The sequence below is a fragment of the Atractosteus spatula genome, unplaced genomic scaffold (assembly GCF_055471065.1).
Source record: "Atractosteus spatula isolate fAtrSpa1 unplaced genomic scaffold, fAtrSpa1.hap1 Scaffold_25, whole genome shotgun sequence".
Lineage (NCBI taxonomy): Eukaryota > Metazoa > Chordata > Actinopteri > Semionotiformes > Lepisosteidae > Atractosteus > Atractosteus spatula.
In genome coordinates, this window is record NW_028296819.1 from 250201 (window position 1) to 277960 (window position 27760).

General features: G+C 58.2%; 9 non-coding genes across 9 annotated transcripts; all 9 read left to right on the plus strand.

The window, feature by feature from the left end:
* The first annotated feature begins 2860 nt into the window (after positions 1 to 2860).
* LOC148808048 (U2 spliceosomal RNA) lies at positions 2861 to 3042 on the plus strand. Its single transcript, XR_016088521.1, has one exon. It is a non-coding gene; the product is annotated as a U2 spliceosomal RNA (small nuclear RNA).
* Positions 3043 to 3827: 785 nt separating this feature from the next.
* LOC148808049 (U2 spliceosomal RNA) lies at positions 3828 to 4018 on the plus strand. The gene has a single exon (XR_016088482.1). It is a non-coding gene; the product is annotated as a U2 spliceosomal RNA (small nuclear RNA).
* Positions 4019 to 10274: 6256 nt separating this feature from the next.
* On the plus strand, positions 10275 to 10458 carry LOC148808050 (U2 spliceosomal RNA). The gene has a single exon (XR_016088537.1). It is a non-coding gene; the product is annotated as a U2 spliceosomal RNA (small nuclear RNA).
* Positions 10459 to 11243: 785 nt separating this feature from the next.
* LOC148808051 (U2 spliceosomal RNA) lies at positions 11244 to 11434 on the plus strand. The gene has a single exon (XR_016088483.1). It is a non-coding gene; the product is annotated as a U2 spliceosomal RNA (small nuclear RNA).
* A 789-nt stretch (positions 11435 to 12223) lies between these two features.
* LOC148808052 (U2 spliceosomal RNA) lies at positions 12224 to 12414 on the plus strand. Its single transcript, XR_016088484.1, has one exon. It is a non-coding gene; the product is annotated as a U2 spliceosomal RNA (small nuclear RNA).
* A 5776-nt stretch (positions 12415 to 18190) lies between these two features.
* Positions 18191 to 18386, plus strand: LOC148808053 (U2 spliceosomal RNA). The gene has a single exon (XR_016088532.1). It is a non-coding gene; the product is annotated as a U2 spliceosomal RNA (small nuclear RNA).
* Positions 18387 to 19171: 785 nt separating this feature from the next.
* On the plus strand, positions 19172 to 19362 carry LOC148808054 (U2 spliceosomal RNA). Its single transcript, XR_016088485.1, has one exon. It is a non-coding gene; the product is annotated as a U2 spliceosomal RNA (small nuclear RNA).
* A 6216-nt stretch (positions 19363 to 25578) lies between these two features.
* LOC148808055 (U2 spliceosomal RNA) lies at positions 25579 to 25761 on the plus strand. The gene has a single exon (XR_016088531.1). It is a non-coding gene; the product is annotated as a U2 spliceosomal RNA (small nuclear RNA).
* A 791-nt stretch (positions 25762 to 26552) lies between these two features.
* On the plus strand, positions 26553 to 26743 carry LOC148808056 (U2 spliceosomal RNA). Its single transcript, XR_016088486.1, has one exon. It is a non-coding gene; the product is annotated as a U2 spliceosomal RNA (small nuclear RNA).
* Positions 26744 to 27760: the final 1017 nt, after the last annotated feature.

A 27760-nucleotide genomic window follows, 5' to 3' on the forward strand; every position in this document is an offset into this window, starting at 1 on the left:
ACACCACACCTGGGACAACGGACGGGGGATTTTCAGACGCCTCGATTATATCCTCTCCACTGTAAAGTGGAAAGTCCTAAGCAGGCAGGTGACCCCCACCTGGTTTTCAGACCATCAGTTGCTGGCAGTCTCCTTTGGTGTCGAGGACCCCGGCTTCCAGGCCGGATACTGGAAGCTGAACAAGCAAGTCCTACTTGAGGCGAGATACCAAAGGAAGATGGAGGCAGTGCTTAGAGACCTTGAGAAGAGGAGAGCACTCTTCAGCTCCGCGGTGCACTGGTGGGAATCTTGTAAACTCATCATCGCAACGGTTACCAAAAGATACTGCTGGATCCGGCGAAGACTGGAGGAACGCCAGTGCACCCAACTCCAGCAGGAGCTTGAGGCACTGTATGGCCAGCTGAACCAGGGGGGCGCCTTCGATGGCGAACGAGTTGCGTACGTCAGAGGCCTGCTTAAGGACAAGTGGCTGCAGCGGGCACAGGACTTCCTTTTCAGGCTGCAGGGAATCTGGAGGGAAGGAGAAGAACGCTGCTCGGCCCAGTTCTTCAGCGCCGTGAGAAGACAGCAAGAGCGCAGTCTTTTCGACACCATCCGGCGCGAAGACGGGACTGCAGCCACGGATATACCCGGGATGTTGAGGTGCGCCACAGGATTCTACGAAGCCTTGTTTTCAGAGAAGGAGATCGACTCGAGCACTAAGGACAGGCTCTTGGAGGGTGTGGAGACGGCGGTAGAAGACCCATCCGCACTGGTCGGTCCAGTGTCGGGGGCAGAGGTCCGAACGGCAATGCTGGGTTTGAAGAAAGGCACTGTCCCTGGCGTTGACGGCCTGCCGACCGAGTTTTACCGCACCTTCTGGAGTCAGCTGGAGCCTTTCCTAGTGCAGGTCTTCAATGAGGTCCTGAACGGCGGAGGGTTGGGCCTCTCGATGAAGACCGGAGTCGTCTCCTTGATTTTCAAGAGTGGAGACAAGGCGGACCTGGGCAACTGGAGGCCGATCCAGCTCCTGTGCACGGACTATAAGATCTTGGCCAGGGTGCTGGGCGGCCGCCTGAGAACCGTAATGCCGGAGCTGGTCAAGGCTGACCAGACATGTGGCGTGGCAGGAAGAAAGATCAGCTGGACGCTGCAGCTGATCCGAGACGTCATCTCCTGGGTGGAGGACAGGGGCCTGCCGCTCATGCTGGTGAGCTTGGACCAGGCGAAGGCTTTTGACCGGGTCCATCATGGGATCCTGTGGGCGCTGTTGCGGAAGAAGGGTCTGCCTGACAGTTTTGTTAGGTGGATCAGGACTCTGTACGACGGCGCAATATCCCGGGTATGTATTAACGGCGCAGTGGGGAGGAGCATCCCCGTAAGGTGTGGTGTGCGACAGGGCTGTCCTCTCTCCCCCCTGTTGTACGTCATTTACATCGAGCTCCTGCTGGACCAGTTACGGACGGATCCCGGAGTGGAAGGAATCCGAGTGCCAGGTGGAGGAGGGCAGGAAGCCAAGATCGCCGCTTATGCGGACGACATCACGCTCTTCCTGGGCTCTGAAAGCGGCCTGGGGAGGGCGTTGGACATCGTGGAGGCCTTCTCTAGAGGCACCGGCGCCCGACTGAACCACGCCAAAAGCCTGGTTAAACTGTTCGGGACCTGGCCATGTGAACCACGGACGTTTGGAGGGCTGACGAGGACGACCGGCCCAGTGAAAGTCTTGGGGGTCCTCTTCCACAACGTGGACCCCGCGGGCTTGAACTGGGAGGCCAGGTTCCGAAGGATCAATCAACAGCTGGGCCTTTGGCAGAAGCGGTCTTTGACCTGGATAGGGAAGGCGCTGGTGCTGAAGGTAGAGATCCTGCCCCTGCTGCTCCACCTGGCAGTGGTATACCCCCTACCTGCAGGACGACGGAAGGAACTGGTGAGGACCATTTTTGGCTTTGTTTGGGGGCACTCATACGAGCGCATTAGACGAACGGACATGTGTAGGCCCGTCGCGGACGGCGGCAGAGGGATTCCAGACTTCCTGGTGAAGTTGGACTGTGTGTTCGTCGCCGGCCTGTGCGTCATCCTGCACGAGAACCCGCCCCACTTGTGTAGCCGGTTTGTGAGCCTCTGGCTCTCGACGAGCATGCGACACCTGACCGTCTGGAGCAACACGACCCCGAAGGCGGAGCGGCTCCCACTGCACTACCGGCACGCAGTGCAGTGGCTGCGGGCACACCCGGAGGTCAAAGGAGGAACGACTGCGCTGAGCCACAGGCTCATGTACAAGACCCTTTTGACGTCGGAAAGGCCAGCGATCCTGGGTGTGCCCAGGGAAATCTGGCAGCAGGCCCAACCAAAGGGCCTGGACAACAAGTTGAAGGACTTGAACTGGCTCTGCGTGTGGGGTCGGTTGGCGGTCAGGTCCGTCATGCATGCGCATGGACTATCACGGCAGAGTCAGTGCCCAAGACACGGCTGCACAGGTGAAGAGACCGTGAACCACGTGTTTTGGGAGTGCGGGTTCGTGCAGGGGGTGTGGAGGACCAGCAGACACCTATACGCACAGGTAGGTCTGGATTCCCCATTGTCACTGCGGATGGTGCTGCGAGGAGTGCCCGGTTCCCGTCCCTGGACCGCCAGCTTCTTACTGTGGCTCCTGATCAGTCTCACGAAGCTGTACGTGTGGGAAGCACGGACTGAGCTGGTCAGGAACGGCGTGGAGGTGACCATCGCAGGCATCCTGAGGAGAGTGAAAGCGGATGTGGTCCGAAGAATCCGATGGGATATAATGCGCTGGGGTTTCGCAGCCGCAAAGGAGCGCTGGAAGGACTTGATCACGTGGTGTTAAAGGTGGTGGGTAGATTAAACTTTTAAGCTCTGTTTTTGTACTGTTTTTCTAATAAATATAAAAAAAAATCTGTTCTTATCAGTTTAATATCTGATACGTCCCCCATCGGGGGACCACATATTAAACGGATTTTTGGAACAGGGAGCTGGATCAGGAGCTTGCTCCGTCCTCTCCACGCATCGGCCCGGTATTGCAGCGCCTCCGGGAACGGTGCACTACCTTCTCTCAGCGGTGAAAAGACAGACGTAGCTAGCAAGCAAGCGAGGTGGACCGGAGCTCCTTCCTCTCCGGTCTCGTCTCTCGTCCATCTGTGTGTCTCTGTGTCTCTCTCTCTCCCCCTCCCCGTTCCCGTGCTCCCTCCGTGCACTTTCCCGCGCCTCGACTCTCTCGGCAAGCAGGCCGGCCCCCTTTTCGGCTCCCGTGCGTTTTCCCTCCAAAAAACTTAGTTTTTTCCTCCTTTTTCCAGGGAGGCAGGCGTGGCTTGTGTGTGTGTGTGTGTGTGTGTGTGTGTGTGTGTGTGTGTGTGTGTGTGTGTCCCCGTCCTTGCAGGCGGGCCCCTTTCGACAGCCGGCCGTTTTCCCTCCAAAAAACTTAGTATATACACCTTTTCTTTCTTTTTTTCGGCAGGCAGGCAGGTGTGTGTGTGTCCCCGTCCCTCCCGAGAGAGCGCTGCCCCTTGCCTCTGCCCGCAGGTGCCGACGGTCCGCTTTCGCTTGCAGCTCACTCGGCACGGCTGCTGCTGGTGGGAGGGGCCTAAGCTAAGGAGGCCGGCCGGCTGGCGCCCCCCGCGGCTGCGGTCGTTGTCGGGCCGTTGACAGGAGATCAAAGAGCAGGGCCCCCGCCCGGGACTGGCGGGCAGGCAGGCGAGCAAGCAGGCAGGCAAGAGAGGGGGAGAGCGGAGTCCGGGCGGCCGGCAGCCGCGTGCGGACCGGGCTCCAGAGGCGTCGGCCTGCGCCGCTGCGCGCCAGCCGGACGCCCGCGCGCCCGCCCAAGGCCGGCGTCGGGCATCGCTTCTCGGCCTTTTGGCTAAGATCAAGTGTAGTATCTGTTCTTATCAGTTTAATATCTGATACGTCCCCCATCGGGGGACCACATATTAAACGGATTTTTGGAACAGGGAGCTGGATCAGGAGCTTGCTCCGTCCTCTCCACGCATCGGCCCGGTATTGCAGCGCCTCCGGGAACGGTGCACTACCTTCTCTCAGCGGTGAAAAGACAGACGTAGCTAGCAAGCAAGCGAGGTGGACCGGAGCTCCTTCCTCTCCGGTCTCGTCTCTCGTCCATCTGTGTGTCTCTGTGTCTCTCTCTCTCCCCCTCCCCGTTCCCGTGCTCCCTCCGTGCACTTTCCCGCGCCTCGACTCTCTCGGCAAGCAGGCCGGCCCCCTTTTCGGCTCCCGTGCGTTTTCCCTCCAAAAAACTTAGTTTTTTCCTCCTTTTTCCAGAGAGGCAGGCGTGGCTTGTGTGTGTGTGTGTGTGTGTGTGTGTGTGTGTGTGTGTGTGTGTGTGTGTGTCCCCGTCCTTGCAGGCGGGCCCCTTTCGACAGCCGGCCGTTTTCCCTCCAAAAAACTTAGTATATACACCTTTTCTTTCTTTTTTTCGGCAGGCAGGCAGGTGTGTGTGTGTCCCCGTCCCTCCCGAGAGAGCGCTGCCCCTTGCCTCTGCCCGCAGGTGCCGACGGTCCGCTTTCGCTTGCAGCTCACTCGGCACGGCTGCTGCTGGTGGGAGGGGCCTAAGCTAAGGAGGCCGGCCGGCTGGCGCCCCCCGCGGCTGCGGTCGTTGTCGGGCCGTTGACAGGAGATCAAAGAGCAGGGCCCCCGCCCGGGACTGGCGGGCAGGCAGGCGAGCAAGCAGGCAGGCAAGAGAGGGGGAGAGCGGAGTCCGGGCGGCCGGCAGCCGCGTGCGGACCGGGCTCCAGAGGCGTCGGCCTGCGCCGCTGCGCGCCAGCCGGACGCCCGCGCGCCCGCCCAAGGCCGGCGTCGGGCATCGCTTCTCGGCCTTCTGGCTAAGATCGGAAAGTACGTGGCAGGCCCGCGGCTTGATGACTTGGCTGGGGGACGAGAAGACGACGACGGAGAAGACGGAGAAGACGACGGCGGCGACGGCGGCGGAGAGGAGGGAGATCGAGGACCAACCAGAGGGAGGAGAACCAACCTGCCGGAGGAGGACGGAGGCCGCGGATTCCAAGCTACCACGGGTAGTCGCCCTGGGTTGAGCCCAGGGGGCGAAGTGGGGCTTCCTGATGGCGGCGGCGGCGGCGACGACGGCGGCGGCGGGTGAGTGGACCCGCGACCTGGCGGCTGGGCACCCTCTGTCCCGTGAGGGACAGATGCGGCGCACAGTGCGCTTCGTGGTGAAGACGGCGGAAGATAAGGCTACCTGGATGAAGAGGGACAAGTTTGAAAGAGACATTTTGTTTCATGGACTTGGGATTAAGGTCAAGGATATCACTAGTTTGCAGGATTTCCCGGGGAAAGGTATTTTTGATTTGACAATGGAGTCGGACAAGTTGTGCGAGACTGTGTGGCAGAAGGCGCAATCCGGGAAAAATTCTTTTCCGATGTCTTTGTTTTTGATGGAGCCTCTCTTTGCGAGGGAGCTGAGGACGCTTACCGTCCACCTGTTTAACACGTTGTTGCCTGAGCGAGACATTGTGATGTATTTAACCAGGTTTGTGGACATTCAAGGGGCCGGCAGCAAAGTGGTGGACGAGGCGGGGGTCTGGACCGGGAGGAGGAGGTATTTGGTCAGGCTCCGACCTCAGCCGTCTGGAGAGGAGGGCGTTTTGCATCCCCCTGCCTACTTTAATATCGGGTCAAACAGGGGCTACCTTTTCTACCCAGGGCAGCCCCTGACATGTAAAAAGTGTTTGCAACAGGGACACATTGCAGCGAACTGCCCAGGAGGTTTCTGCAGGAGGTGCGGTGCGGAGGGACACGAGGCGAAGAACTGCGGACAGGTACTGACATGTGATCTGTGTGGGTCAGCGGGTCACGTGTATCGCTCGTGTCCCAGAAAGCAGAAGAGCTTTGCGGACATTGTGAAGGCTCCCCCGAAAGATCCGAGACTGGAATTACCAGGACCCTCCGGTGGTCCGTTTATGTTTTTCGGGACTGTGGGGAAAACTAAGGAGGGGGATAAGGGTGGACCAGGGCAAGCAGCAGAGGGGGCGGGTGAAGCGGGTGACGAACACCCAGAGTCCAGGTCCTGGGCTGATATGGTCCCAGAAGGCCGACCAGAGTCCCCGAGCTGGTCCCCGGTTTTAAGTAGGTCTACAAAGAGGAAGGGAGGGAGAGGGCCGAAGGGCCCTGATTTGCGACGCGCCAAGTTGGGGTTGCAAAATCGTTTCCGGGGGCTGCCTATTGAGACTTTAGGCAGCGATTCAGATGGAGTGGAGGAAGACAGTAGCCGGGAGGGGGTAGCATCCGGGAAATCCCTCGAGCCTGGTTTCGAAAAGGTGGAGGGTGCGGGTGGAGCGACGGGAAAGAAAGGAGAGGAGGTGGCGGGGAGGGGAAACGCAAGGGGGGAAAGGTCAGGGGAGGGATTGGAGGTGGAGGGGGGTACTCTTTCTGCCGTTTCAGTCACCCCTGAGGAATCAGAGGAGGTGGAGGTGAGCGAGGAGCCACTTCCTCCAGGTCAAGGTGAGCCGGTAGTGGCTAGTGAGGGAAGTGAGATGGAGGTAGGGAGTTTAAAAGAGATAGAACAGCCGGCTCACCCGCAGGTACCCGGGGATCCCGAGAGCGAGTCATCTTCCTCGGGGGAGGGGAGCTTGCAGCACTCCGGGGAGGGGGAGAGCGATTCAACATCAGCTGAGACAGATAACTCAGAGGTTAGCCAGGAAGAGGAGACTAGGGTACAAACTTCTCATGACCCGCCATGAGTCGTATTATTTGTACGGTAAATGTGAGGGGTTTGAGGAACCCTGCGAAGCGGACTGGCGTCTTCAAAGACCTTGCGAGTCGCCAGTTCGGCTTTTGTTTTGTTCAGGAGGTTCATTTGGGGTCACAGAAGGATGTAGCGGATTTTAAGAAAGAATGGCAAAAAGGAGAGTCCTGGTGGAGCATTGGAGGGGTGCACTCTTCAGGCATCGGGATTTTATGTGGGGTGTCAAATTTTGTGGGGGGTGAGGTTTGTGTGGTTGTTCCGGGGCGTTTATTGGTAGTGGATGGGGTGTGGGACGGCCTGAAAGTGCGCCTGATAGCGGTGTATGGACCGGCTGAAAGGCGCCTTCAGGCAGATTTTATAAGAAAGATCGAGCCACTCCTATTTACCAACAGAACGGTGGTGATGGGCGGGGATTTTAATGTCGATATTGGTGACACAAATAGGGCAGGGGCGCGAGCCCTGAGAGAGTTGGTGAGTCATTTTAAATTGCAGGACGGCCTTAACATCTCGGGCCCGGCCTCTAAACAGTTTACTTGGAGCAACGGCAAGGATATCTTCAGGAGACTGGATTACATCTTCACTACCCTAAGTGGACGGTCTACGGTAGGACATATTGTTCCTGTATGGTTTTCTGACCACATGTTGCTGTCTGCCTGTCTGACCTCGGATGACCCAGGCCCCAGATCAGGTTACTGGAGGCTAAATGTTAAGGTGTTGTCCGAGGTTGAGTTCAGAAGCAGGATAGTTGACCTGATTGAAAGTCTCTGCAGTCAGAGATGGAAATATCTGTCCGCTGTCAATTGGTGGGAGATGTGTAAAAGAGTTATATGCAAGGAATCGGTCAAATATTGCCGAGACAGGAGACGGAAGGAGAGGGAGGATTTAGATCAGCTCCAACAGGAGTTACAGACCCTCTATGAGGGATTTAATCAGGGAGGCTCTTTTGACGCACCGAAGGCGGCGGAGATCAGGCTTCGGATGAAAGAGTGGTGGTTGGCGCGAGCCAACGATTTTCTCTTTAGAGCGAAGGGAAATTGGAGGGAAAAGGATGAGAAATGCTCGGCTATGTTTTTCGGCTCGGTGCGTTCTCGGCAAGCCAGAACTTTGGTGGAGGGCCTAAAGCAAAAAGACGGTTCCGTTACCTCTGACCCAGCAGATATGGTCAGGTGTGCCTCGGATTTTTACAGGGAACTGTTCTCGGGGAAACCAGTGGACACTGACTTGTGGGAGGAGTGGTTGGCGGGAATAGTGACGGTAGAGGAGGGCATGCCTGAACTGGAGGGAGAGCTTTCGGGTGAGGAACTAAGGGAAGCCATGGCAGGGATGCGGAGGGGGACGGCTCCCGGAATTGATGGCTTGCCCATTGACTTTTACGTGGTGTTTTGGGATAAACTGCAGCCTATCCTGCTCGAAGTTTTTAACGAAATCTTAGAGTCAGGGGAGTTAACGGGAACTATGAAAACTGGAGTTCTGTCTTTGATTTTTAAGAAAGGGGACAAGGAGGACCTGGAAAACTGGAGGCCGATCCAATTGCTCTGCACTGACTATAAGATCCTGGCCAGGGTGCTGAGTAGGCGGCTGAGGAAGGTGATGCCGGGTCTGGTCTGCAGGGATCAGACCTGCAGTGTGGAAGGAAGGAAACTAGCCTGGAATCTCCAGTTGGTGAGAGACATCATTGAATGGGTGGAGGAAAGGGGCTTGGAGCTCATTCTGGTAAGCTTAGATCAAAGTAAAGCCTTTGACAGAGTGTGTCATCCCTTCCTTTGGGAGGTTTTAAAGAGACTAGGGATTGGTGGAACTTTTATCCGATGGCTCAGGATTTTATATAACGGGGTCATCTCAAGGGTATGTGTGAATGGAAGGTTGGGGATGGGGTTCGTGGTTAGCCGTGGGGTGAGGCAGGGGTGTCCCTTGTCCCCGCTCCTCTACGTGCTATACCTGGAGCCCTTTTTGCGACGAATCCAGAGTGACCCTTGGGTGGAGGGTGTACTAGTCCCGGGTAGCGGTGGAGCACAGGCAAAGTTGATGGCTTACGCAGACGATGTAACTTTGTTTCTTACCACTGACAGGTCTCTCACTCGGGTTCTGCAGATAGCGGACGCCATGGCTGCAGGAACGGGTGCACTGCTTAATCTCAGCAAGTGCACCGTCAAATATTTTGGCAGATGGAAGAACAGGCAGGATGTGGTAGGAGGTCTCAAACTAGAGACAGGGCCCGTGAAGATCTTGGGGGTCAGTTTCCATACTGCTGACTCTGCCACAATTAACTGGAGGAGTAAGATCTCAAAAGTGAATCAGAAGTTAGGTTTGTGGCAGAGTAGGCATTTGACACTGGTAGGAAAAGTCCTGGTAGTGAAGGTGGATATATTGCCGTTGCTCATCCATCTGGCCTGTGTTTTCCCGCTGCCTCCCAGGTTCCGTAGAGAGCTGGTGAGGACCATCTTCCGCTTCGTTTGGGGCGGAGGATATGAGTACATCAAGCGGGTGGACATGCACAGGCCGGTGGAGGAAGGAGGTCGGGCGGTGCCGGACCTGCCGGTGAAATTGGACTCACTTTTCATCTCGGGGCTGTGCAGACTTCTGAAGGAGAGTCCGGACCACCTGTGCGTCCCCTTTGCACACTTGTGGTTTGCCTCTGCAGTAAAACATTTGGTAGTGTGGACAAACACAACACCTAAGGCAGAAAGGCTGCCATGGTATTATAAACATGCGGTACAATGGCTAAAAAAGCACCCGGATGCTAAGGAAGGTACAGCACTGCTGGACCACAAGGCACTGTACCAGCTGGCTACTGCAAAGGAGGAGCCGGCTATTGTGGGGGTTCCGGGAGAGGTGTGGAGGCAGACGCAATCGGTAGGGCTGGAGAATAAGCTGAAGGACCTCAATTGGTTGGTGGTGTGGAACAGACTTCCAGTCCGAGAGACTTTACACAGACATGGTCTCTCCAGGCAGGACAAGTGCCCACGCACTGACTGCCAAGAAACCGAGTCCATCGCACACGTTTTATGGGATTGTGGGTTTGCACAGAGGGTATGGGACCAGTGTGGGGGCCTTTTAACGCAGGTGAAACTAGACTTTGTGGTGTCCAGACAAGTTATACTGCGGGGAATCCCAAAAACAAGGAGATGGGGGATCAATTTTTTGTTATGGCTGGTGATCAGTTTTGTAAAATATCATCTGTGGGCATCACGCAAAGACCTCACTGAGCATGGGGTCAGTGGAGCACCAGCCGCTGTCGTGCATAAAGTGAAATATGATATAGCATGTCGGGTAAAATGGGATATTCTGAGGTGGGGTTTTGCGGCAGCCAAGGAGAGGTGGAAGGGGCTATTTTCGTTGGGGTGATTATTATGTTTTGTATAGTAAAAGTCGGTATGGTTTTGGTGAATGTTTTGTTTTTTCAGATGTGGGGGTGGGTTTTGATTTGCATTTGAGGCGGGGTTAAGGAAATTGTATTTTGCTTGGGTTTTCAGAGGTGTGGGTTTTTGAATGTTGTTTTTCTGTGTTTTTTGAGTAACATGTGGGTTGATTTTTTTGTGTGATGGGTCTTTTTTGCTGTTTTGTATGTTTTATACGTTTCTAATAAAAAAAAAAAAAAAAAATCTGTTCTTATCAGTTTAATATCTGATACGTCCCCCATCGGGGGACCACATATTAAACGGATTTTTGGAACAGGGAGCTGGATCAGGAGCTTGCTCCGTCCTCTCCACGCATCGGCCCGGTATTGCAGCGCCTCCGGGAACGGTGCACTACCTTCTCTCAGCGGTGAAAAGACAGACGTAGCTAGCAAGCAAGCGAGGTGGACCGGAGCTCCTTCCTCTCCGGTCTCGTCTCTCGTCCATCTGTGTGTCTCTGTGTCTCTCTCTCTCCCCCTCCCCGTTCCCGTGCTCCCTCCGTGCACTTTCCCGCGCCTCGACTCTCTCGGCAAGCAGGCCGGCCCCCTTTTCGGCTCCCGTGCGTTTTCCCTCCAAAAAACTTAGTTTTTTCCTCCTTTTTCCAGGGAGGCAGGCGTGGCTTGTGTGTGTGTGTGTGTGTGTGTGTGTGTGTGTGTGTGTGTGTGTGTGTGTGTCCCCGTCCTTGCAGGCGGGCCCCTTTCGACAGCCGGCCGTTTTCCCTCCAAAAAACTTAGTATATACACCTTTTCTTTCTTTTTTTCGGCAGGCAGGCAGGTGTGTGTGTGTCCCCGTCCCTCCCGAGAGAGCGCTGCCCCTTGCCTCTGCCCGCAGGTGCCGACGGTCCGCTTTCGCTTGCAGCTCACTCGGCACGGCTGCTGCTGGTGGGAGGGGCCTAAGCTAAGGAGGCCGGCCGGCTGGCGCCCCCCGCGGCTGCGGTCGTTGTCGGGCCGTTGACAGGAGATCAAAGAGCAGGGCCCCCGCCCGGGACTGGCGGGCAGGCAGGCGAGCAAGCAGGCAGGCAAGAGAGGGGGAGAGCGGAGTCCGGGCGGCCGGCAGCCGCGTGCGGACCGGGCTCCAGAGGCGTCGGCCTGCGCCGCTGCGCGCCAGCCGGACGCCCGCGCGCCCGCCCAAGGCCGGCGTCGGGCATCGCTTCTCGGCCTTTTGGCTAAGATCAAGTGTAGTATCTGTTCTTATCAGTTTAATATCTGATACGTCCCCCATCGGGGGACCACATATTAAACGGATTTTTGGAACAGGGAGCTGGATCAGGAGCTTGCTCCGTCCTCTCCACGCATCGGCCCGGTATTGCAGCGCCTCCGGGAACGGTGCACTACCTTCTCTCAGCGGTGAAAAGACAGACGTAGCTAGCAAGCAAGCGAGGTGGACCGGAGCTCCTTCCTCTCCGGTCTCGTCTCTCGTCCATCTGTGTGTCTCTGTGTCTCTCTCTCTCCCCCTCCCCGTTCCCGTGCTCCCTCCGTGCACTTTCCCGCGCCTCGACTCTCTCGGCAAGCAGGCCGGCCCCCTTTTCGGCTCCCGTGCGTTTTCCCTCCAAAAAACTTAGTTTTTTCCTCCTTTTTCCAGGGAGGCAGGCGTGGCTTGTGTGTGTGTGTGTGTGTGTGTGTGTGTGTGTGTGTGTGTGTGTGTGTGTGTGTGTCCCCGTCCTTGCAGGCGGGCCCCTTTCGACAGCCGGCCGTTTTCCCTCCAAAAAACTTAGTATATACACCTTTTCTTTCTTTTTTTCGGCAGGCAGGCAGGTGTGTGTGTGTCCCCGTCCCTCCCGAGAGAGCGCTGCCCCTTGCCTCTGCCCGCAGGTGCCGACGGTCCGCTTTCGCTTGCAGCTCACTCGGCACGGCTGCTGCTGGTGGGAGGGGCCTAAGCTAAGGAGGCCGGCCGGCTGGCGCCCCCCGCGGCTGCGGTCGTTGTCGGGCCGTTGACAGGAGATCAAAGAGCAGGGCCCCCGCCCGGGACTGGCGGGCAGGCAGGCGAGCAAGCAGGCAGGCAAGAGAGGGGGAGAGCGGAGTCCGGGCGGCCGGCAGCCGCGTGCGGACCGGGCTCCAGAGGCGTCGGCCTGCGCCGCTGCGCGCCAGCCGGACGCCCGCGCGCCCGCCCAAGGCCGGCGTCGGGCATCGCTTCTCGGCCTTTTGGCTAAGATCAAGTGTAGTATCTGTTCTTATCAGTTTAATATCTGATACGTCCCCCATCGGGGGACCACATATTAAACGGATTTTTGGAACAGGGAGCTGGATCAGGAGCTTGCTCCGTCCTCTCCACGCATCGGCCCGGTATTGCAGCGCCTCCGGGAACGGTGCACTACCTTCTCTCAGCGGTGAAAAGACAGACGTAGCTAGCAAGCAAGCGAGGTGGACCGGAGCTCCTTCCTCTCCGGTCTCGTCTCTCGTCCATCTGTGTGTCTCTGTGTCTCTCTCTCTCCCCCTCCCCGTTCCCGTGCTCCCTCCGTGCACTTTCCCGCGCCTCGACTCTCTCGGCAAGCAGGCCGGCCCCCTTTTCGGCTCCCGTGCGTTTTCCCTCCAAAAAACTTAGTTTTTTCCTCCTTTTTCCAGAGAGGCAGGCGTGGCTTGTGTGTGTGTGTGTGTGTGTGTGTGTGTGTGTGTGTGTGTGTGTGTGTGTGTGTCCCCGTCCTTGCAGGCGGGCCCCTTTCGACAGCCGGCCGTTTTCCCTCCAAAAAACTTAGTATATACACCTTTTCTTTCTTTTTTTCGGCAGGCAGGCAGGTGTGTGTGTGTCCCCGTCCCTCCCGAGAGAGCGCTGCCCCTTGCCTCTGCCCGCAGGTGCCGACGGTCCGCTTTCGCTTGCAGCTCACTCGGCACGGCTGCTGCTGGTGGGAGGGGCCTAAGCTAAGGAGGCCGGCCGGCTGGCGCCCCCCGCGGCTGCGGTCGTTGTCGGGCCGTTGACAGGAGATCAAAGAGCAGGGCCCCCGCCCGGGACTGGCGGGCAGGCAGGCGAGCAAGCAGGCAGGCAAGAGAGGGGGAGAGCGGAGTCCGGGCGGCCGGCAGCCGCGTGCGGACCGGGCTCCAGAGGCGTCGGCCTGCGCCGCTGCGCGCCAGCCGGACGCCCGCGCGCCCGCCCAAGGCCGGCGTCGGGCATCGCTTCTCGGCCTTTTGTCGAAGATCGGGGAGAGGATTGCGACCGGAACAACGACCTGCGGACCAGGATTTGCCTGTGGACTTCATTTTGACTTTTGGATTTCCTTGATTGTGTGGATTGCCTTGGATTTTCTTTGCGTCTGGACTGGAGGGGACTCTTCGAGGAGCTGGCCTGGAGGCCTCCTCCAGGATGGCGGAAGGGTTGGACTCCTTCGACCGGCCCGGGGAGGCTCCCAGGCTGAAATGGACTTTGCGTTTTCGTTGGATGCGTGGAGGAGAACCGCCCGGGAGACGTGAGTTCGAAGACTATGTTTTGTTTGGGTGTTTGGGCCTACGGGCAGAGGAGATTCTGTGTGCACAAGGGAATAGGCCTCTAAAGTATATGGACGTTACTTTGAGAGACGAGGAGATCTATAAGAGGGTGTCTGCAAGATACATGGACAAGAAGGATGAGCAGTTTGTGAGGGATTTTGAAGTGTTGGGCTGCTACCATGACAATTTTCGGGTGGTAATTGTACATTTGTATGATCCCTTTTTGGGTGACGACGATGTTACAGCGTTTTTGCTTCGACATGTTTCTGTTATCGGCCAGCCGGAGAGAATTCTGGATAGCCGTAATGTTTGGGCCGGGAAGCGGAAGTACAGGGTGAAACTGCGTTCGGACGCACGAGGGGCAGGGGGCTTTCACCACCCCCCGGCATCCTTTTCGCTTGGAGCTAGTAGGGCATATCTCTATTATCAGAATCAGCCCAAGTTTTGTAGGCGATGTCGTGGTTTCGGACATCAGGCTGCTGAGTGCCGCGGGAATGAGTGCGTAGTGTGTGGAGCATTTGGACACGTCGCAAGGGAGTGCCGGAAGAAAGTGTGCACCTTGTGTGAGACGGAAGGACATTTGTTCAAGAATTGTGTGTGGAGGGATGTGCAAAGAGCGAGGGAGTATGACGAAGGACTATTGAGGGTGGATGGAGAGGAGGAGGAGGAAGCTGCTCCGGTGATTGTGGAGGAAGTTGCTGGCGGGGTGATGGAAGTAGTTCCGGCTCCTGCGGATGTGCAGGAGGCCGTGCTTCCGCAGGAAGTGGGGCAAGGCCTGGCTGACCCGGAGCCGGAAGAGGAGATTGCAACAGTTCCGGAGACGGCGGAAAGCGAGCAGGAGCAGGGGAAAGCATTGGCCAAGCGACGGCATGAGGAGGTCGAGAGTGATTCTGGGGCGGAGGAGGAGAAGAAGGTGAGGGAGGATCCGGTGGAGGAGTTTCTGGAGGTGCACGGGGAGGAACGACGGCTGCCAGAGATGGAGATGGAGGTGGAGGCGGAGGGGTCGGGAGACACGTTTGGTGAGGAGTCGCCGGCTCCGGTACGGAGGAGGGGCAGGGCTTCTTTGAGGGCCATGTCGGTGGCCCCGGACGTGGCTGATTCGACTTCTGGGGAGGATATTCCACACTGTTCCGCATCGGGTGGATACTCACCTGTGTCAGACATTTCGGACAGTTCCACCTCCAGCCAGTCCAATGGCTCGGAGAGAGAGACAGATCTTGATCCGCCATGAGCCTTCTCGTTCGAACAGTTAATGCGAGAGGCTTGAAGGACATAGTGAAGAGGACTGCGGTCTTTAAGTTCTTAAGAGAACAAAGGTTTGATGTGTGCTTCCTACAGGAAGTGCACTTGGCTGGGGAAGGAGACATTCGTCGTTTTACAAAGGACTGGGGTGACTTGAAATCTCGGTGGAGTGTGGGGGGAGTGTATTCGGCAGGGGTGGGTATTGTTTTTGGGAGCACGGTGGTGGAAGAAACTGAGTTCTTTGTTGTAAGTCCGGGGAGAGTGATTGTGGTGGATGGGGTGTGGGCGGGTACTAAGATTCGTTTAATTTGTGTTTATGCACCTGCAGAGCGCAGTGCAAGGAGGGGTTTTTTTTCTGATTTGGCGCCTTGGTGTACCACGAACCGGCGTGTTTTTCTGGGGGGTGATTTTAATGAGGATATTTTGTCCCGGACCACGGGGGCGATTGAACTTAGTCGCTTGTTGCGTGATTTTGAGTTACGGGACAGTTTTATAGGTCACTTCTCTGCCTTTCCGGTTACATGGAGGAATTCCAGGGGTGTGGGAAGGAGACTAGACTACGTGTTTGTGTCTTCCGGTATCCCGGTTCGAAAGGTCAAGGTGTCACCTGTTTGGTTTTCGGACCATGTTATTGTTGATGTGGAGATGGGTGATGTGAGTGTTTGCTATGGGAAGGGTGTGTGGAAGCTTAACACGGCTGTTTTGCGAGAGCATGATTACTTCTTGTTAATCAGAGGCAAGCTGCAGCTATGGTTGGCCCAAAAGAGTACTCGGCCTGCCTTGCTTGACTGGTGGGAAGGCCTAAAGCGCAGACTTAAAATGGTTTCGCAGCAGTATTGCTCCTTGCGGGCGCACAGGGAGAACAGGGAGGTATGGCGCTTGCAGAGTGCGCTGCAGAAGATTTATGAGCAAGGGAACAGCGGTCTGGCTTTTGACTTCCAGGCAGCCCAGGAGTTGAAGGTACAACTAAAGGGGATTTACGGGAGGAAGGCACGGGATTTTCTGTTCCGTGTACGGGACAGGGTTATGGAACCATTGGAGGAGGTGACTGGTCAGTTGTTTCGGTCGGTGAGGGCAAAGCAAGGGAGGAGGGTTTTTGAGGGTATCCGGGTGAGTCCGGATACGGTTGTTAAGTCTGCAGAAGGTATGGTGGAGGCTGCGGCCCGGTATTATGAAGCCTGTTTTAAAGAGGAAGTCACAAACACAGACCACATGGAGGAGATCGTTAATGTGGTATTGAATAGATCTGATGCACAGGAGATGGAAGGGATGGACGCCAGGATCAGTTTGTTGGAAGTGGAAAGTGCAGCGCGCAGTCTAGGTAAAGGCAAAGTTCCTGGCATTGATGGGCTGCCCGTTGAATTTTATCTGGCCTTTTGGGACCTGCTTGGTCCGGTTCTGGTGGAGGTTTTTGAAGAAATTTTAGGTGGGCGGGGTTTATGCGAATCGATGCGGCAGGGGGTTTTGGCCTTGCTTTTTAAAAAGGGGGATCCCTTGGACCTGGGAAACTGGAGGCCGATACAATTGCTTTGTGTCGACTATAAGATCCTTGCTAAGGTCCTGAGCACAAGATTACGACAGGTTTTGTCGATCCTGATTCACCCTGACCAGACGTGCGGTGTGGCTGGACGATCAATTTTTTGGAACCTGCGACTTGTCAGGGACGCAATTGCCTGGGTGGAGGATCGGCGTCTACCTCTGCTGGTTGTGAGTTTGGACCAGGAAAAGGCCTTTGACAAGGTCCACCTCCCTTTTCTGTGGATGGTGCTGTCTAGGGCAGGCCTGAGACCACAGTTTGTGGACTGGCTGAAATTGCTATACTGCAACGTTGGTTTTCGGGTCTGTATTAATGGACACCTGGGGGAGAAGGTTAGGATAGGGAGAGGGGTGCGGCAGGGATGTCCTTTGTCGCCCCTTTTGTATATTTTATATTTGGAACCCTTGCTTACCTTGATTAGAACTAATAGCAGGGTGGATGGTTTGTGTGTGCCAGGGAATGGAGGGCGTCAGACAAAGCTTGCCGCATATGCCGATGATATCACCTTGCTGTTGAGCTCGGAATCTGGTCTGCAATATGCCTTGGAGACGGTGGACATCTTTGGCCGGGCGACAGGTTCCAGGGTTAATCGGGACAAGAGTGTGGTAAAAGTGTTTGGGTTTTGGCGGAATAAGGCTGAGGTGGTGGGGGTTTTGAAGGCAGAGCTTGGGCCCGTAAAGATTTTGGGGGTGGATTTTGGATCCGGTGGTTTGGGGCAACAGAATTGGGAGGCACTGATGAACCGGGTTAGTCGTAAATTAGGTATGTGGAGAGCTCGGCAGTTATCGTATATTGGGAAGGTGATGGTCCTGAAGCTGGATATCCTCCCAATGTTGGTTTTTTTGGCGCACGTCTTTCCGGTCCCTGTGGGTTATACCAAGCAGCTCACGAGGTTAGCCTTCCAATTTATTTGGAATGGGAAGTACGAATACATAAAGCGGATAGACATGTATAGGGGCACTCACCAGGGTGGGCGGGCTGTCCCGGATCTCCCCTTAAAACTTAACGCGATTTTTGTAGCGGGTGTGTGTGGGGCTGTATACGGGGAGGTGCAGCATGAGCATCAGTTGTTCGCTAGGTTCTGGTTCTCGTGGGCGGCACGACCCTTGTGCAGCTGGACGAACGCCTTTCCCAAGGCAGAACAACAGCCGTGGTTTTATAGGCTGGCGACTACCTGGCTGAAAAGGTATTCCGGGGCCAAGGTGGATGAGGGATGTATGCAGCACCGGGTTCTGTATGAGCGGGCGAGAGAGGTGTGTGTGCGGAAGGAGTATCCAAGGATTACGGTGTCGGAGCAGCGTTGGAGATTCCTTCACCACAAGGGTCTCCCTAACAGAATGAAGGACCTAAATTGGTTGTGTGGGTGGCAGAGGCTCTCTGTGCGGGAGGTCATGTGCCAACATAGACTGACGAGGTCTCCGGTGTGCCCGAGAATTGGATGTTCCGCGGTGGAATCCATCGCTCACGTGTTCTGGGGTTGTGGGGTCGCACAGGCTGTTTGGGTTCAGCATCGACCCCTTTTTGCGGGATTGTGGGCAAATTTTACTTTGACTGCGCATATGGTTTTATGGGGATGGCAGTCGGTTGTGGGTGGTGGGAGAACCAATTTTTTATTATGGTTGCTGGTGTGCCTGATTAAAATGGTTTTGTGGGATTGCAGGAACCACTTAGTGAGATATGGGGCTGATGTGGGTGTGCAGGGGATAAGTGGGCGGATCAGGCACGAATTACGTGTACTGCAGAGACAGGATTATAGGAGATGGGGTTACCATGCGGCTAAAGAGCGGTGGAAGACCCTTTTGGAGTTAGACTGAAGACGGGTTGGTTTTCGGTGTTTTTGGTTTTGTGCTGTTCTTGTGTTGTTTTGTGCTGTATTGTGATGCTTTGTGATGACTTGTTCTCTTTTGTACTTTAATTAAAAAACAAAAAAAAAAAAAAAATCTGTTCTTATCAGTTTAATATCTGATACGTCCCCCATCGGGGGACCACATATTAAACGGATTTTTGGAACAGGGAGCTGGATCAGGAGCTTGCTCCGTCCTCTCCACGCATCGGCCCGGTATTGCAGCGCCTCCGGGAACGGTGCACTACCTTCTCTCAGCGGTGAAAAGACAGACGTAGCTAGCAAGCAAGCGAGGTGGACCGGAGCTCCTTCCTCTCCGGTCTCGTCTCTCGTCCATCTGTGTGTCTCTGTGTCTCTCTCTCTCCCCCTCCCCGTTCCCGTGCTCCCTCCGTGCACTTTCCCGCGCCTCGACTCTCTCGGCAAGCAGGCCGGCCCCCTTTTCGGCTCCCGTGCGTTTTCCCTCCAAAAAACTTAGTTTTTTCCTCCTTTTTCCAGGGAGGCAGGCGTGGCTTGTGTGTGTGTGTGTGTGTGTGTGTGTGTGTGTGTGTGTGTGTGTGTGTGTGTCCCCGTCCTTGCAGGCGGGCCCCTTTCGACAGCCGGCCGTTTTCCCTCCAAAAAACTTAGTATATACACCTTTTCTTTCTTTTTTTCGGCAGGCAGGCAGGTGTGTGTGTGTCCCCGTCCCTCCCGAGAGAGCGCTGCCCCTTGCCTCTGCCCGCAGGTGCCGACGGTCCGCTTTCGCTTGCAGCTCACTCGGCACGGCTGCTGCTTGTGGGAGGGGCCTAAGCTAAGGAGGCCGGCCGGCTGGCGCCCCCCGCGGCTGCGGTCGTTGTCGGGCCGTTGACAGGAGATCAAAGAGCAGGGCCCCCGCCCGGGACTGGCGGGCAGGCAGGCGAGCAAGCAGGCAGGCAAGAGAGGGGGAGAGCGGAGTCCGGGCGGCCGGCAGCCGCGTGCGGACCGGGCTCCAGAGGCGTCGGCCTGCGCCGCTGCGCGCCAGCCGGACGCCCGCGCGCCCGCCCAAGGCCGGCGTCGGGCATCGCTTCTCGGCCTTTTGGCTAAGATCAAGTGTAGTATCTGTTCTTATCAGTTTAATATCTGATACGTCCCCCATCGGGGGACCACATATTAAACGGATTTTTGGAACAGGGAGCTGGATCAGGAGCTTGCTCCGTCCTCTCCACGCATCGGCCCGGTATTGCAGCGCCTCCGGGAACGGTGCACTACCTTCTCTCAGCGGTGAAAAGACAGACGTAGCTAGCAAGCAAGCGAGGTGGACCGGAGCTCCTTCCTCTCCGGTCTCGTCTCTCGTCCATCTGTGTGTCTCTGTGTCTCTCTCTCTCCCCCTCCCCGTTCCCGTGCTCCCTCCGTGCACTTTCCCGCGCCTCGACTCTCTCGGCAAGCAGGCCGGCCCCCTTTTCGGCTCCCGTGCGTTTTCCCTCCAAAAAACTTAGTTTTTTCCTCCTTTTTCCAGGGAGGCAGGCGTGGCTTGTGTGTGTGTGTGTGTGTGTGTGTGTGTGTGTGTGTGTGTGTGTGTGTGTGTGTGTGTGTGTGTGTCCCCGTCCTTGCAGGCGGGCCCCTTTCGACAGCCGGCCGTTTTCCCTCCAAAAAACTTAGTATATACACCTTTTCTTTCTTTTTTTCGGCAGGCAGGCAGGTGTGTGTGTGTCCCCGTCCCTCCCGAGAGAGCGCTGCCCCTTGCCTCTGCCCGCAGGTGCCGACGGTCCGCTTTCGCTTGCAGCTCACTCGGCACGGCTGCTGCTGGTGGGAGGGGCCTAAGCTAAGGAGGCCGGCCGGCTGGCGCCCCCCGCGGCTGCGGTCGTTGTCGGGCCGTTGACAGGAGATCAAAGAGCAGGGCCCCCGCCCGGGACTGGCGGGCAGGCAGGCGAGCAAGCAGGCAGGCAAGAGAGGGGGAGAGCGGAGTCCGGGCGGCCGGCAGCCGCGTGCGGACCGGGCTCCAGAGGCGTCGGCCTGCGCCGCTGCGCGCCAGCCGGACGCCCGCGCGCCCGCCCAAGGCCGGCGTCGGGCATCGCTTCTCGGCCTTTTGGCTGCGATCCTTAGTACGTGGCAGGCCCGCGGCTGAGGTAACACCAAAAGACCGGGGAGAGAAGACCGGAGAGGACACCGCCTGGAGGAGACTACGCTGCTGGATTTGCCGGATTTGGACTTTGGATTGGCCTGGACTGCGCTTCGGATTTTCGTTTCCTGGATTGGACGCTTGGACACCAGAAGACTTCGGTTTTGGTGAGAAGGCTGCTTCGGCAGCCGCAAAGGCTGCGGAACGATGGCTGCGGATCCCGGGGCGGCGAGGACGGCTGAGGAGGGTCCCAAGATCCGGAAGACCATCCGCTTCATCTGGAAGCCGGATGGAGAGATGCCGGGGAGGGACGTCTTCGAAGAGGAGATCCTTTTTGGGATCCTGGGTTTGGACGTGGCGGATATCAAGTGCTTGCAGGGGAATCGGGCGCAGCGCTATATGGATCTCTCGTTCGTGGAGGAGAAAGGACATCGTGGCGCTTCCGAGAAGATCATGAAGGCTAAGGAAAGTGGCAGGCTGGAGAATTACGTGTGTCTGGGGCTCCAGAGCAACAATGAAAGGTCAGTGATTCTGCACATGTTTGACCCCTTTGTTCCCGATAGTGACGTCACGACCTTCCTCCGTCGTTACGTCGACGTGTTGGACCCCCCTCGTATCATCATGGACCCCTACAAGGTCTGGACCGGGAAGAGGCAGTATCACGTTGAGCTGAGGCCAGACGACAGAAGTAAGGACGGTTTCGCCCACCCGCCTGCCACTTTCGCCATTGGTCCAGGTAGGGGGTACTTGTTCTACGGGAATCAGCCGCCGTTCTGTCGGAAGTGTCGGGAGTCCGGGCACCGGGAGGCCGAGTGCAACGCGGCGGAGTGTGGGAAGTGCCACCGGCGGGGTCATCAGGCCCGGAATTGTCCCGTTAAAGAGTGTTCCTTGTGTGGCAACACTGGACATTTGTATCGCAACTGCCTCCTTAGGAACGCCGAGTATGCCAGAGCTGTCCATGACGGATCCGGCCTGGCGGTGGGAGAAACGGAGTCGGAAGGCAGTGAGGCTGGGGACACCGAGGACGAACATCAGGATGGTGGTGGAGCGGTCCCTGGGGGAGCCGGGAAGGATGCCGGATGGACGGTGGTGGTGCGGCCGAGACGGAAGGGGAAGGGGAAGGGGAAGGGGAGGCAGCATGAGGAGGACGGCGACGACCCGCAGGAGGGACCATCTCGGGCCGAAGACGGGGTGGTCGGGAGCTGGGCGGATGTGGTGAAGGCCCCCCCCGCCCGAGCAGACGCAGGACCAACCGCAGCGCGGGGGGCAGGTGAGGAGGAGGAGGAGATGCACCACATGCCCGTGTTGAGGAAGAAGCCTAGGAAGCGGTCGCAGGCTGGCAAGGGACAGATGGAGACGGGCGACAAGAAGAAGAAGACATCCAGGGAGTACTACGGGGAGGCGGAGCTCGTCCCGGAGACGGTAGCAGCTCTGGTGACGGCGCCAGAGCAGGAGGTGATGGCAGACCGGGAGGCGATGGCAGACCAGGAGGAGATGGAGGAGGGGGCAGCGCCAGCGTCAACGCAGGACGGCCAGGAGCTGGGGGACACCGCAGGCTCCCTCCCCCCTGGGCAGGGAGACAGAGTCGTGGCACGGGGCCCCTTCTCTGTGGCGCAGTGCCTTTCAGGTGAGGGGAGCCCTGTGGTGACGTGCCAGGTCGACACCCCGGACCGCGAGTACTCGCGCCGGCCTGACCCTGACCCGGGCTCCAGCCCCAACCCCTCTCCCGACCCCCCTCCCCCCGACCCCGACCCCGACCCCCACCCTGACCGGGGCCCCGACCCCGGCCTCGGTCTCAGCCCCGGATTTGTTCTCGATCCCGGGCCCGACCCCGTCTCTGACATGGAGGTGGGCGTGAGCCCAGTCCCTTCGGTCACCTACATCGAGGGGACAGACACCGACAGTTCGGTCAGTGCAGCAGGGGCAGAGCATCCACCCAGCTCTAGCTCCAGCGACGGTATGGAGAGTGACAGCCCCCCGGAGCAGCCATGACCTTCACAGTGGCCACGGCTAATGTGAGGGGTCTGCGGAACCGGGAGAAACGAGCTGGAGTTTTCCGATATTTGTCCCAAAGGCTTTTGGATATTTGCTTTTTGCAGGAGACCCATCTGAAAGACCACGACGATGTGCTCGCTTACCAGAAGGAGTGGACAAAGGGGCCCTCGTGGTGGAGCGTTGGGGGGGTGAACTCCTCTGGCGTGGGCATCCTGTGTGGTTCCCCAGGGTTTGCGGCACAGGTGGTCAGCTCTGTGGTCCCCGGGCGCCTGCTGGTGGTCGACGGGACCCGGCACGGGGTGCGGACCCGGCTGATCGGTGTGTATGTCCCGGCGGACCGGCGGCAGCAGGGCTCCTTCCTGAAAGATCTGGAGCCCCTGCTGTACACAAACAGAGAGCTGATCATCGGCGGGGATTTTAACATCGACCTGGGGGACTCACAAGGTGAGGGTGCCCATGGGTTACGGTCTCTGATTGCAGATTTTGGCCTGCGGGACGGATTTCAGAATGTCGCACATCACACCTGGGACAACGGAAGGGGGACCTTCAGGCGGCTGGATTATGTCTTCACTTCGGCGAACTGGACGACCCTAAGCAGGCAAGCGACCCCTACTTGGTTTTCCGACCATCACATGCTGACGGCTTCCTTTGGTGTTGAGGACCCTCGTTTCCAGGCCGGATACTGGAAGCTGAACAGGCAAGTCCTGCAGGAGGCGAGATACCAGAGGAAGATCGCTACAGTGCTGCGGGCATGTGCGGAGAGGAGGGACGCCTTCAGTTCGGCGGTGCACTGGTGGGAGTCCTGCAAGCGCACCATCGCGGTGGTGACGAAGAAGTACTGCAGGATCCGCCGCAGTTTGGAGGACCGCCAGTGCACCAAGCTCCAGGAGGAGCTCGAGGCACTGTATGCGCAGCTGAACCAAGGGGGCGCTTACGAGGGGGAGAAGATCGCCCACATCAAGAGCCTGCTTAGGGGTAAGTGGCTGCAGTGGGCTAAGGACTTTCTTTTCAGGCTCCGTGGAGTCTGGAGGGAGAATGACGAAAGCTGCTCGTCCCAGTTCTTCGGCGCCGTGAGGAGGCAACAAGAGCGAGGCTTCTTTGACGGCGTTCGGAGGACGGACGGGTCTGCAGCCACTTCCATACCCGGGATGTTGGAGTGTGCCACAGAATATTACAGCACCCTGTTTGCTGAGAAGGAGACCGACGCCGGTATCAGGAGCAGGCTCCTGGACGGAGTGGAGCCGGCGGTAGACGACCCCGCTGCTCTGGGCGGGGCAGTGTCAGGGGCAGAGATCCGATCTGCCCTGATGGGGATGAAGAAGGGCACTGTCCCTGGCATAGACGGTCTACCGACCGAGTTTTACCTCACCTTTTTTGACCAGCTGGAGCCGCTCTTGGTGCAGGTATTCAACGAGGTGCTGGATCGTGATGGGCTCGGTGCCACCATGAAGATCGGTGTCATCTCCCTCGTCCATAAGGGAGGTGACAAGGCAGACCTGGGGAATTGGCGGCCAATCCAGCTCCTGTGCACTGACTATAAGATCTTGGCCAGGGTGCTGGGCGGTCGCCTGAGAACAGTGATGCCGGCCTTGGTGCAGGCTGACCAGACGTGTGGTGTGGCAGGCCGCAAGATCAGCTGGACCCTGCAGCTGATCCGCGACGTCATCGCGTGGGTGGAAGATAGAGGCCTGCCGCTCCTGCTGGTGAGCCTCGACCAGACCAAGGCCTTTGACCGGGTCCATCACGAGATTCTGTGGGCACTCCTGGAGAGGAAGGGTCTGCCGGACGGGTTTGTCAGGTGGGTCCGGACCTTGTACAACGGGGTGGCATCCCGGGTATGCGTCAACGGAGCGTTGGGCGGGCATATTCCAGTGCGGTGTGGTGTGCGACAGGGCTGTCCTCTCTCGCCCCTGCTGTATGTGCTTTTCCTAGAGATCCTCCTGGACCAGCTCAGGAGGGATCCGGGAGTGGATGGGATCCTGGTGCCAGGTGGAGGAGGGCAGATGGCGAAGATCGCGGCATATGCAGACGACGTCACGCTCTTCCTGGGCTCTGAAGGCGGCCTGGGGAGGGCGCTCAGCATTGTCGAGGATTTCTCAAGAGGTACCGGCGCCCGACTGAACAGGGCCAAGAGCTTAGTGAAGGTCTTCGGGACCTGGCCGAGCGAGCCGCGGGACTTTGGCGGTCTGTCACGGACGACTGGGCCGCTGAAGATCCTGGGGGTGAGCTTTCACTCCACAGATCCTGGAGGTGTCAACTGGGAGGCCGGGTTCCGGAAAGTCAACCGGAAGCTAGGCCTGTGGCAGCAACGATCGCTAACCTGGATCGGGAAGGCGCTGGTACTGAAGGCGGAAGTCCTGCCTCTGCTTCTCCACCTGGCGGTAGTGTACCCCCTGCCGGTCCGGAAGCGGAGAGATCTGGTGAGGAGCATCTTCAACTTCGTCTGGGGTCACACCTACGAACGGGTGAAGAGGTGTGATATGTACAGACCCCTGGCCGATGGGGGTCGGGGGATCTTGGACTTCCCGGCGAAGTTGGACTGCGCCTTCATAGCGAGCCTGTGCACGGTCCTGCACGACAACCCGGCCCACCTGTGCAGCCGGTTTGTCAGTCTCTGGCTGGCGGCGAGCATGCGGCACCTGACGGTCTGGACCAACACGACCCCCAAAGCAGAGCGGCTCCCGCTGCACTACCGCCACGCAGTGCGGTGGCTGCGGGCACACCCGGGGATCAAGGAAGGGACGAACTGTTTGAATCACAGGACCATGTACAGGATGGTGAAGGCGGAAGAACGGCCGGCGATCCCGGGTGTGTCCCGGATCATCTGGCAGCGGGTCCAGCCGGAGGGGCTGGATAACAAGCTGAAGGACCTGAACTGGCTCTGCGTGTGGGGTCGGCTGACGGTCAGGGCCGTCATGCATGCGCACGGGCTCTCCAGACAGAGCCTGTGCCCGCGACACGGCTGCGCGGGCGAAGAGACGGTGGGTCACGTCTTCTGGGAGTGTGCCTTCGCCCAGAGGGTGTGGAGATCGTGCGGGACCCTCTTTGCACAGGTAAGCCCCGATTCCCCCATCACGCAAGCGTCCGTCCTGAAAGGGATCGCCGGCATCCGGGGCCGGAACCGGAAGTTCCTGCTGTGGCTACTGGTCAGCCTGGTCAAGGCCTTCATCTGGGATGCCCGGACAGACCTGGTGAAGCACGGCGTGGAGAAGCCTGCTTTTGGGATCCTGCGGAGGGTGAAGGAGGAGGTGGCCAGGAGGGTCCAGTGGGACATTCACAGATGGGGGTTTGCTGCAGCAAAAGAGCGCTGGAAGGATTTGTGCACGGGACATTAGGGGGGTGTTGGTGTGGGACTGTTTTATGATTTGTTAACGTACTTTTTTCTAATAAAAATATAAAAAAATCTGTTCTTATCAGTTTAATATCTGATACGTCCCCCATCGGGGGACCACATATTAAACGGATTTTTGGAACAGGGAGCTGGATCAGGAGCTTGCTCCGTCCTCTCCACGCATCGGCCCGGTATTGCAGCGCCTCCGGGAACGGTGCACTACCTTCTCTCAGCGGTGAAAAGACAGACGTAGCTAGCAAGCAAGCGAGGTGGACCGGAGCTCCTTCCTCTCCGGTCTCGTCTCTCGTCCATCTGTGTGTCTCTGTGTCTCTCTCTCTCCCCCTCCCCGTTCCCGTGCTCCCTCCGTGCACTTTCCCGCGCCTCGACTCTCTCGGCAAGCAGGCCGGCCCCCTTTTCGGCTCCCGTGCGTTTTCCCTCCAAAAAACTTAGTTTTTTCCTCCTTTTTCCAGGGAGGCAGGCGTGGCTTGTGTGTGTGTGTGTGTGTGTGTGTGTGTGTGTGTGTGTGTGTGTGTGTGTGTGTGTGTCCCCGTCCTTGCAGGCGGGCCCCTTTCGACAGCCGGCCGTTTTCCCTCCAAAAAACTTAGTATATACACCTTTTCTTTCTTTTTTTCGGCAGGCAGGCAGGTGTGTGTGTGTCCCCGTCCCTCCCGAGAGAGCGCTGCCCCTTGCCTCTGCCCGCAGGTGCCGACGGTCCGCTTTCGCTTGCAGCTCACTCGGCACGGCTGCTGCTTGTGGGAGGGGCCTAAGCTAAGGAGGCCGGCCGGCTGGCGCCCCCCGCGGCTGCGGTCGTTGTCGGGCCGTTGACAGGAGATCAAAGAGCAGGGCCCCCGCCCGGGACTGGCGGGCAGGCAGGCGAGCAAGCAGGCAGGCAAGAGAGGGGGAGAGCGGAGTCCGGGCGGCCGGCAGCCGCGTGCGGACCGGGCTCCAGAGGCGTCGGCCTGCGCCGCTGCGCGCCAGCCGGACGCCCGCGCGCCCGCCCAAGGCCGGCGTCGGGCATCGCTTCTCGGCCTTTTGGCTAAGATCAAGTGTAGTATCTGTTCTTATCAGTTTAATATCTGATACGTCCCCCATCGGGGGACCACATATTAAACGGATTTTTGGAACAGGGAGCTGGATCAGGAGCTTGCTCCGTCCTCTCCACGCATCGGCCCGGTATTGCAGCGCCTCCGGGAACGGTGCACTACCTTCTCTCAGCGGTGAAAAGACAGACGTAGCTAGCAAGCAAGCGAGGTGGACCGGAGCTCCTTCCTCTCCGGTCTCGTCTCTCGTCCATCTGTGTGTCTCTGTGTCTCTCTCTCTCCCCCTCCCCGTTCCCGTGCTCCCTCCGTGCACTTTCCCGCGCCTCGACTCTCTCGGCAAGCAGGCCGGCCCCCTTTTCGGCTCCCGTGCGTTTTCCCTCCAAAAAACTTAGTTTTTTCCTCCTTTTTCCAGGGAGGCAGGCGTGGCTTGTGTGTGTGTGTGTGTGTGTGTGTGTGTGTGTGTGTGTGTGTGTGTGTGTGTGTGTCCCCGTCCTTGCAGGCGGGCCCCTTTCGACAGCCGGCCGTTTTCCCTCCAAAAAACTTAGTATATACACCTTTTCTTTCTTTTTTTCGGCAGGCAGGCAGGTGTGTGTGTGTCCCCGTCCCTCCCGAGAGAGCGCTGCCCCTTGCCTCTGCCCGCAGGTGCCGACGGTCCGCTTTCGCTTGCAGCTCACTCGGCACGGCTGCTGCTGGTGGGAGGGGCCTAAGCTAAGGAGGCCGGCCGGCTGGCGCCCCCCGCGGCTGCGGTCGTTGTCGGGCCGTTGACAGGAGATCAAAGAGCAGGGCCCCCGCCCGGGACTGGCGGGCAGGCAGGCGAGCAAGCAGGCAGGCAAGAGAGGGGGAGAGCGGAGTCCGGGCGGCCGGCAGCCGCGTGCGGACCGGGCTCCAGAGGCGTCGGCCTGCGCCGCTGCGCGCCAGCCGGACGCCCGCGCGCCCGCCCAAGGCCGGCGTCGGGCATCGCTTCTCGGCCTTTTGGCTAAGATCAAGGTTTAAGCCGGCAAGCCCGCAATTCCGAGGTCTTAGTCCAGGGGGTCGGGAAGGCGACAGGAGGAATGCTGTGACGGAGACGACTGGATGGGGGATCGTGGAGTTTTGGAGCCAGAAGGATCGTGGTGACGAGAAGGGGGAACGGCGGTGGCGAGGAAATTGCTGTGGACAGGATTTGCTGTGCGGTGAACAGGATC